Source organism: Scyliorhinus canicula, chromosome 3, assembly GCF_902713615.1.
Source record: "Scyliorhinus canicula chromosome 3, sScyCan1.1, whole genome shotgun sequence".
NCBI lineage: Eukaryota > Metazoa > Chordata > Chondrichthyes > Carcharhiniformes > Scyliorhinidae > Scyliorhinus > Scyliorhinus canicula.
The window spans coordinates 20,980,858-20,989,612 of record NC_052148.1 but is presented as its reverse complement, the minus strand read 5'-3'; positions in this window follow the sequence as shown (position 1 = coordinate 20,989,612).

Genomic DNA, 8,755 nt, shown 5'->3' with positions numbered 1-8,755 from the left:
CATCCACTACCACTCGCTATCTTCTTTCAGTCTGTAAATTCTGTATCCAGACAGCCAAATTTCCCTGTATCCCATGCCCCCTAACTTCCTGAATGAGCCTACCATGGGGAACCTTATCAAATGCCTTGCTGAAATCCAGATACACCACATCCACTGCCCAACCTTCATCAATGTGTCTTGTCACATCCTCAAAGAATTCAATGAAGCGTGTGAGGCATGATCTGCCCCTCACAAAGCCATGCTGACTTTCTTTAATCAAACTATGTTTTTCTAAATAATCATAAATCCTATCTCAGAATCCTTTCTGATATTTTGCTCACCACAGACATAAGACTGGTCTGTAATTCCCAGGGATTTTCCTATTCCCTTCCTTGAACAGGGGAACAACATTCGCCTCCCTCCAGTCATCCGGTACTACTCCAGTGGAGAGTGAGGACGCAAAGATCATCGCCAACGGCGCAGCAATCTCCTCCCTCGCTTCCCATAGTAACCTTGGGTATATCCCTCCAGGCCCAGGGAACTTATCTATCCTGATGTGTTTCAAAATTTCCAGCACATCCTCCTTAATATCAAGCTGTTCGTGTCGTTAACCTGGTTCATGCTGTTCTCATGGGCAACAAAGTGCATACTGAAGCAAAATATTCATTTAGGGCCTCCCCTATCTCCTCAGACTTTAGGCACAAGTTCCCTCCACTATCCCTGATCGGCCCTACCCTCACTCTGATCATCCTCTTATTTCTCACATAAGGGTAGAACACCTTGGCGGTTTTCCCTAATCCTTCCCATCAGGGCTTTTTCATGCCCCCTTCTAGCTCTCCTAAGTCCATTTTTGAGTTCCTTCCTGGCTACCTTGTAACCCTCTAGAGCCGTGCCAGATCCTTGCTTCCTCAATGTTACGTAAGCTTCCTTCTTCCTCTTGACTAGAAGCTCCACTTCTCTTGTCATCCAAGGCTCCCTCCTCGTCTCAGTGGGACAAAACTATCCAGCACTCGCAGCAAGTGCTCCTTATACAACCCCCACATTACTGTTGTGTATTTCCCAAAGAACAACTGTTCCCACTTTATGCTCCTCAGCTCCTGTCTAATAGCAGTATAATTTCCCCTCCCCCAATTAAATACGTTCCCATACTGTCTGTTCCTATCCCTGTCCATGACTATAGTAAAGGTCAAGAAGTTGTGGTCACTGTCACCGAAATGCTCTCCCACCGAGACATCTGACACCTGGCCTGGTATGCTGCCAAGCACCAAATCCAATATGGCCTCGCCCCCCTAGTCGGCCTATCTACACATTGAGCCAGGAATCCATCCCATAGACACCTGCCAAAATCTGCTCAATCCAAAACATTTCCACTGAGGCTGAGGATACACCCTGTCTCACTCTGTAGATGTTGGTCTGTGGAAAGAGGCGGGGTGTGAGTGCCTCATCCCTTTAATAGTGAGATACCACCCCTGAGTGCCCTGACTGCTCATTGGTCATGTCCTATTTTATATGTTCATTGGTTCCATGTTTGCATATCATGACAGTGACCCTCCAGTTTAGGTTCAATCCATCCTTCATGTACAGGTCCCACCTTCCCCAGAAGGTATCCCAATGATCCACATAGATGAAGTCTTCCCTCCTGCATCAGCCCTGTAGCCACGTTTTCAGCTGCACTCGCTCTCTGTTCCTTGTCTCACTTGCACGTGGCACCGGTAGCAATCCTGAGATCACTACTCTTGTCCTGCTCTTTAGCTTCCAACCTAACTCCCTAAAATCACTTTTTAGATCCTCATCCCTTTTCTTAGCTATGGCGTTGGAGCCTATGTGCACCACGGCTTCTGGTTGCTCCCCTTCCCCCTGAAGAATCCTGTAGACTCGAACTGAGACATCCCTGACCCTGGCACTCGGGAAGCAACATACCTTCCGGGAGTCTCGATCGCGACCACAGAATCTCTTATCTGTAAATAAATAGATAGGTTTTTGTTAAGAAGGTATATGGAGTTAGGTCATAGATCAACCGTAATCTCATTGAATGCCAGGACAGGCTCGAGGGGCTGAATGACTTAGACCTGCTCCTGTCTTTCCCCTATCCCCATCTTTCTCTCCATCTATGCCCACTTCCACTTGAGCTACCTTTGGTCACCGCATGTCAGTTATAACAACTGGCTGCACAGGCAACCTTCTTCTACTCCCTGTCATTGAATGGACAATTGATATCAGCCTTGCCAGTCACCCCCATTACCCATTTTTTATTTTACTGTTTCGTTTCGCCCTTCATTTTATATCTCAACAAATCAACATAGTGAAACCTATTCAAAATTGTTCCCAATTTTGGCACAAACCAGATGGAGTTATAATGGGATTTTGGGCTGGGTTCTCTGCTCCCCAGTGCCGAAATCACATTCGGCGATGGGGGCGGAGAATCCGGTTTGCCGCCAAAATCGGGAGCGGTGACCGTTTTTGTATTCTCCGCCCCCTGAAAAATGGCGTACTCTCGGAGTACGCCTTGCCGATTATCCGGTCCGGGGCGCGCGAGCGGCAGAAGGGGGGGAAACTACTCTCGCGGTCCAGGCCCGCGGGCTGAGTCCTCGGAACCGGATGTGTTCAGGGCAGCTGGAGCTGTGAGCTGTACGCTGCCTCCCTGCTCGCCCCCAGCAAAACAGGAAATCGGTGGCCGTTTTACGTCAGTTCCCGAAATTAAACACCAACATTTCCACGTCAGAGTGGGGACCTGGTCTCCAAGCTGGAGAATCCAGCCCGCTGTTTCAGCAGACACCACTTCTCACGGCTGAACATTATGTGGCCTGGATCTCCTAGCTTTCCCTCTGACCATCATTCCTGTGGCTTCACATGAGAAATTACCATGACCTGGGGAGCTGGTATCCTCTGTATAAAGATTTAGTGTCATGGCCCCGGAACATATAAATGGGCAATGTTTTTGCACCAGGTCACTCTCCATTCACCTCTGCTTGTGCACCAATGAATTGGGCTGTGCTCTTAACTATTTGCAATTCGACTGCAACGCCTCGTGAGTTTGGTCAATCCAGAGTGAGGAATTGACCTGTTTGGCAGGGACTAGGCAGTGGAGCCTTGGGGAGTAGCTGAACGCAGGGTCTGGTATCTCTCAGTGAGTGGGGGGACAGAGAAGGAATGTTCCATCAGAGGGCAGAGTTCAGCTTGGTCAAAGGTCTCTTGTCCTTTATGGCGGCCAATAACCAGGTGGCAATGGCTATGATGTGAGAAGCCCACTTAACTACGAATACCAATGTAAAGGGTTAACATATGCAAAGCTTTGAAAATGGTGGGACAGGTTAATACGGCTGTTTAAAAAATGCATGGAGAGATCCTTAATAAATAAAGACATGGCTTGAAGATACAATGCAAGATACAATACAAATCTTACAGAACTGTGAGAAAATGGAACTCACCTCCCAAAAACTAGCTTTAGGGATTTCAGAGGAATGTCAGACCTGGGGTGCGATCCATTGGCCTCGTTGCGCCGGCCGGTAAATCTCGCGAGGTTTACCAGCATCGTCATGCCTCGTGAGATCTAACGAGATCTCTTGTGGCGTCTGTGATGATCGGAATACCTTGCCCCTTTAAGAGGCTTGGAACCCTGGGGAACTCCGCCTCTGGCTACGCCCCCTGGGAAACAGTACTTAAGATGTGACTCCATTTTGCGAGCACACTTCTCATGGAGGCTGCCATTGTCCACTGCTTATTAAAGCCTTTGATTACTGACCTAACTTTCGTGTCGTAATTGAGAGTGCCTCAGCGTCACAATCTGGGTCCCATCAATTGAGGGCAGGATCCAGATATGCATATGCCGACTCAAATCTACTCAGCACCTGGGAAAAAGCGGCCTCGCTTCAGAGACCCCTCCGAGTGGGTGACATTTAGCACTGGTTTCCACTACCTGGCACACTGGTAGTGCCACCCGGTCACCCTGGCATTGCCACCTGGCACTCCGGCAGTGCCACCTGGGCACCCAGGGTGATAGGCTGGCAGTCCCCAAGTGGCATCTTGCCCATGCTGGGAATTGGACCCAGGGGTGCCGTGCCCTTATGAGGTGGGGTGGGAGGGGTTTGATGACCCCCCTAATTGGTGCATTGGGGCGCTGGGAGGGTCCAGAGACCGAGGTGGGGGGATATGGTGCCCCAATCTCTTTCTGCACTGGCGATCGGAGCACGTTATTGCCGGGACAGGCCTAACTGCAGCCTTGGTGAGGTATTCCTCTACAAGGCCCAGAAATATAATAGCGGGGTAGTTCTCAACACTGCAAGCGCAGGGAAACACCTGGCTAAACGCATCCGACACAGGACTCTGTTCCATTTCCGTGAAATCACACCCATGGTCTTTGCTGCAAGACAGAGAAAAATATTGAGAACAACATCAAGTACTCTTCATTGCATTGATTGATCTGAGCAAAATATTTTATTCAGCATATCACAAGGCACTGTGGATTGAGCTGCAAAGATTTGGATATCCAATAAACTTTGCCACAATCCTGCAACTGCTTCACAAGGATACAACTGCAACTATTTTGAGTGGCAGATCTGAAACAAGATCTTGAACATCCAGTGTTGTAAAACAAGGCTGTGTGACGGCTCCTGTGGCTGTTTACAATGTAGCCGACAGTGTTTATTCACCTCATCAAAGATCAACTGCCCTCTAGTGTCAGCATTTAATACTGCATACATGGAAAACTCAAACCTCAGACGCCTTCTACGCCAAAGGTAAACTGACCACCATAGATATGCACGATCTAGAGTTTGCAGATGGTTCCAGCACCTTTGCCCACTTTGCACCAGACCTTTAAGCCACTCTTGATCTCTTCAATTCTGCAAACAGAAAATCTGGACCGCCCTTGAATGTTGTCAAAACAAAATTCATGTATCAACCCACACCTGGGGCTGGATTCTCTGATTCAGGGGCTATGTCCCCACGCTGGCATGGGAGCGGTGGCGTTTTACGGCAGAAAAAATGGAATGCTTCTGCTACATCCTCCGGATTAAATGCAAGGACCGATAATCGACTGCTGGTGCCCTTCTCAAAGCCATCTCCCCAACAATTCAAACAAAACTCCAACAAAATCAGCTTTGTGGAATGGACATGGACAAAGGAATCTCCCTTGTTTTATCCTGTTTCCTCAATGTTCAAGGGGAGGACAACGAAAACACTTCAAAGACACTCCGGAAGGGATTCTCCGCTCTGCCAGCCGCATGTTTTTCAGCCGTTCGCTAGCGGTGGGATTCTATCTTCCCGCTGATTGTCAATGGGATTTCCCATTGTAACCACCCCACGCCACTGTGAAACCTTAATAATCTTTATTCATGTCACAAGTAGGCTTACATTAACACTGCAATGAAGTTACTGTGAAAATCCCCTAGTGGCCACATTCCGGTGCCTGTTCGGGGAGAACAGGTGGCACGGTAGCTCAGTGGTTAGCACTGTTGCTTCACAGCGCCAGAGACCTGGGTTTGATTCCTGGCTCGGGTCACTGTCTGTGCAGAGCCTGCACGTTCTCCCCGTGCCTGCGTGGGTTTTGTCCGGGTGCTCCGGTTTCCTCCCACAAGTCCCAAAAGATGTGCTTGAATCGCAACAACCGGAGAATTGTGGCCTCTGAAACGCTCCTTGAAGCACATTGAGCTTAATGAACAGGCCACCTTCCTGTACCTAGATAACGTCACCATCTGCGGCCACAATCAGCAGGACCATGACCATAAGGAGAAATGCATGTTCCACACCAACCGCTTAGCCATCCTTGGCCATGTCGTGAAAAATGGAGTCCTAGGGCCCGGCCCCGACCGCATACGTCCCCTCCTGGAACTCCCTCTCCCCAACTTCCCCAAGGCCCTGAAACGATGCCTGGGGTTTTTCTCCTATTACACTCAGTGGGTCCCTAATTATGCGGACAAGGCCCGCCCACTCATCAAGTCCACAGTTTTCCCCCTGGCGGTTGAGGCCTGCCAGACCTTCAACCGCATCAAGGCCGACATCGCCAAGGCCACGATACACGTGGTCGACGAGTCCCTCCCTTTCCAGGTGGAGAGCGATGCATCAGACGTAGCTCTGGCCGCCACCCTCAACCAGGCAGGCAGGCCCGTGGCCTTCTTTTCCCACACCCTCCATGCCTCCAAAATTCGGCACTCCTCTGTCAAAAAGGAGGCCCAAGCCGTCGTGGAAGCTGTGCAGCATTGTGGCCATTACCTGGCCGGCAAGAGATTCACTCTCCTCACTGACCAAGGTCGGTTGCCTTTATGTTCAATAATACACAGCGGGGCAAGTTCAAAAATGACAAGATCTTGAGGTGGAAGATCGAGCTCTCCACCTATAATTAAGAGATTTTGTATTGTCCGGGCCCCCTGATGCCCTATCCCGCAGTACATGTGACAGCGCACAAGTGGACCGACTCCAGGCACTCCACAATGACCTCTGCCATCCAGGGGTCACCCGGTTCTTCCATTTCATCAAGGCCCGCAACCTGCCTTACGCCATTGAGGAGGTCAGGACCATCACCAGAGACTGCCAAGTCTGCGGAGAGTGCAAGCCGCATTTCTACCGGCCAGATCGAGCGCACCTGGTGAAGGATTCACGCCCTTTTGAACGCGTGGACTTCAAAGGGCCCCTGACCTCCACCGGGCGCAACACGTACTTTCTGAACATGATTGATGAGTACTCCCGGTTCCCTTTTGCCATCCCATGCCCCGATATGACTTCTGCCACGGTAATTAAAGCCCTGCACAGCATCTTCACTCTGTTCGGTTTCCCCACCTACATCCACAGCGATCGGGGATCCTCTTTATGAGCGATGAGTTGCGTCAGTTCCTGCTCAGCAAAGGAATCGCCTCGAGCAGGACGACCAGCTACATCCCCCGGGGAAACAGACAGGTGGAGAGGGAGAACGGGACGGTCTGGAAGGCCGTCCTGCTGGCCCTGTGGTCTAAAAATCTCCCGCTGGCAGGAGGCCCTCCCCGATGCGCTCCACTCCATCTGATTGCTCCTCTGCACCGCGACTAACGAGACCCCTCACGAACGTGTGTTTGCCTTCCCCAGGAAGTCCACTTCCGGGCTCTCGCTCCCAACATGGCTGACAGTTCCAGGACCCTTCCTCCTTCGGAAGCATGTGCGGACTTATTAGTCGGACCCCATGATGGAAAAAGTCCACCTTTTACATGCTAACCGATTCCCGATCTGACACCCCCCCCCCCCCCCCCCCCCCCCCGCCCTGGTTGCCTCTTTCACCCCTGCACCACTCATTCTCCCCCCCAACGAACCTCACCACAGCCCCCGCCCCAGGAGGATCCGTCCTCCCACTGGTTCCACTCAGGGGTGATGAAGACGAGGACAACACGATCCTGGAGTCGCAGGTGACCAAGTCGGTGCCCGCATCACCACCAGGACTGAGGCGATCGCAGAGTAGGGTCAAGGCCCCGACAGACATAACTTGTAATGTTTCCATCAACCCCGCCGGACTCTTTTCTTTAACAGGTGGTGAATGTGGCAGTCACCACCAGTAGTATATTACATGGTTTACGGCACTGCCCATATATTAGAGGTACAGAGGTCCCTGCCTTCTAGCTCCGCCCAGTAGGCGGCGTATAAATGTGTGTGCTCTCCGGTGCTGCAGCCATTCTGGTTCCAGCTACAGGAGGCACAACATCTTTGCTCAATAAAGCCTCGATTGTTCCACTATTCTCGTCTTTGTGGTAATTGATCGTGCATCAATTTGCGATGTTTTTCTGCATGTGCGCTCTCGATGCTGATTTGTAAGTGCCAGTGAGGCAACAGGTTGAAATAACTGCGTTTTCTATCAAAAAGTGGAACTGAGAACACATGAAGTATGGTCAATGGCATCATTCTGTTTTGTCCCCTCATCGTTCAATGTTGTGGTTGTCTGGCTGGCTGTTCCTTCCTGGAGGGCCCCCCCCCCCCCCCCCCCCTCCAGCTATCGACAGGCAGCCTTTCTCTCACTTAAGCCAGGGGACGTCACTGCATGATGTTGGGCCAAATCCAGTGTAAAGGTCGCTCCTACTCTGGTCACTCTGCTGCAAAGACTCAGAAGGCTGACCTTTCGATAGAAACTGAGTATTTATCACTTCACACCGTGCATGTGATTCTTGACTGAAAGAAGATGGGAGTTGGGGGTGGGTGGGGTGGGTGGGGGGCTGAATGATGAAACAGAAACCTAAGCAAGGTTCAGAATATCATGGACTTCCGGTGGCGACTGGTGGGAGAAGGTCGCACATAAGGTAACCTCCGCGATGCTCGTTGTTTTATTTTGGACTTTCGAACCCCGTTCTCGGGGATTTTGCTTACCAGAACCGGCCCCTCATAATTTGGAACTAGTGAGGAATTTGTCGGCGGAAATATGTCAAAATCAGCGGGAGGGAAGGCGGCAGGTATGTCCTGGGGTGTAGCTTCCCCTATCATGGTGGAAACGCTGACTTGGGTGATGGCGCAGAAGTTTGAAAAAGAGATTGCGAAGCATTTTGATGATGGAAACCCTTAAGCGGTCAATTGAGGAGGCACTACTAAATCTCCTCCTTAGCCTTCTTCACAAGTGAGGACACAAATAAGATACCTGAAATGGTGGGGAATGCAGGGTTTAGTCAGAGGGAGGAACTGAAGGTGATCAATATTAGTAGAGAAACGGTGTTGGGGAAATTGATGGGATTGAAGGTTGGTAAAGCCTAATTATCTACATCCCAGATGAAATGAAAATCACTTATTGTCACGAGTAGGCTTCAAATGAAGTTACTGCGAAAAGCCCCTA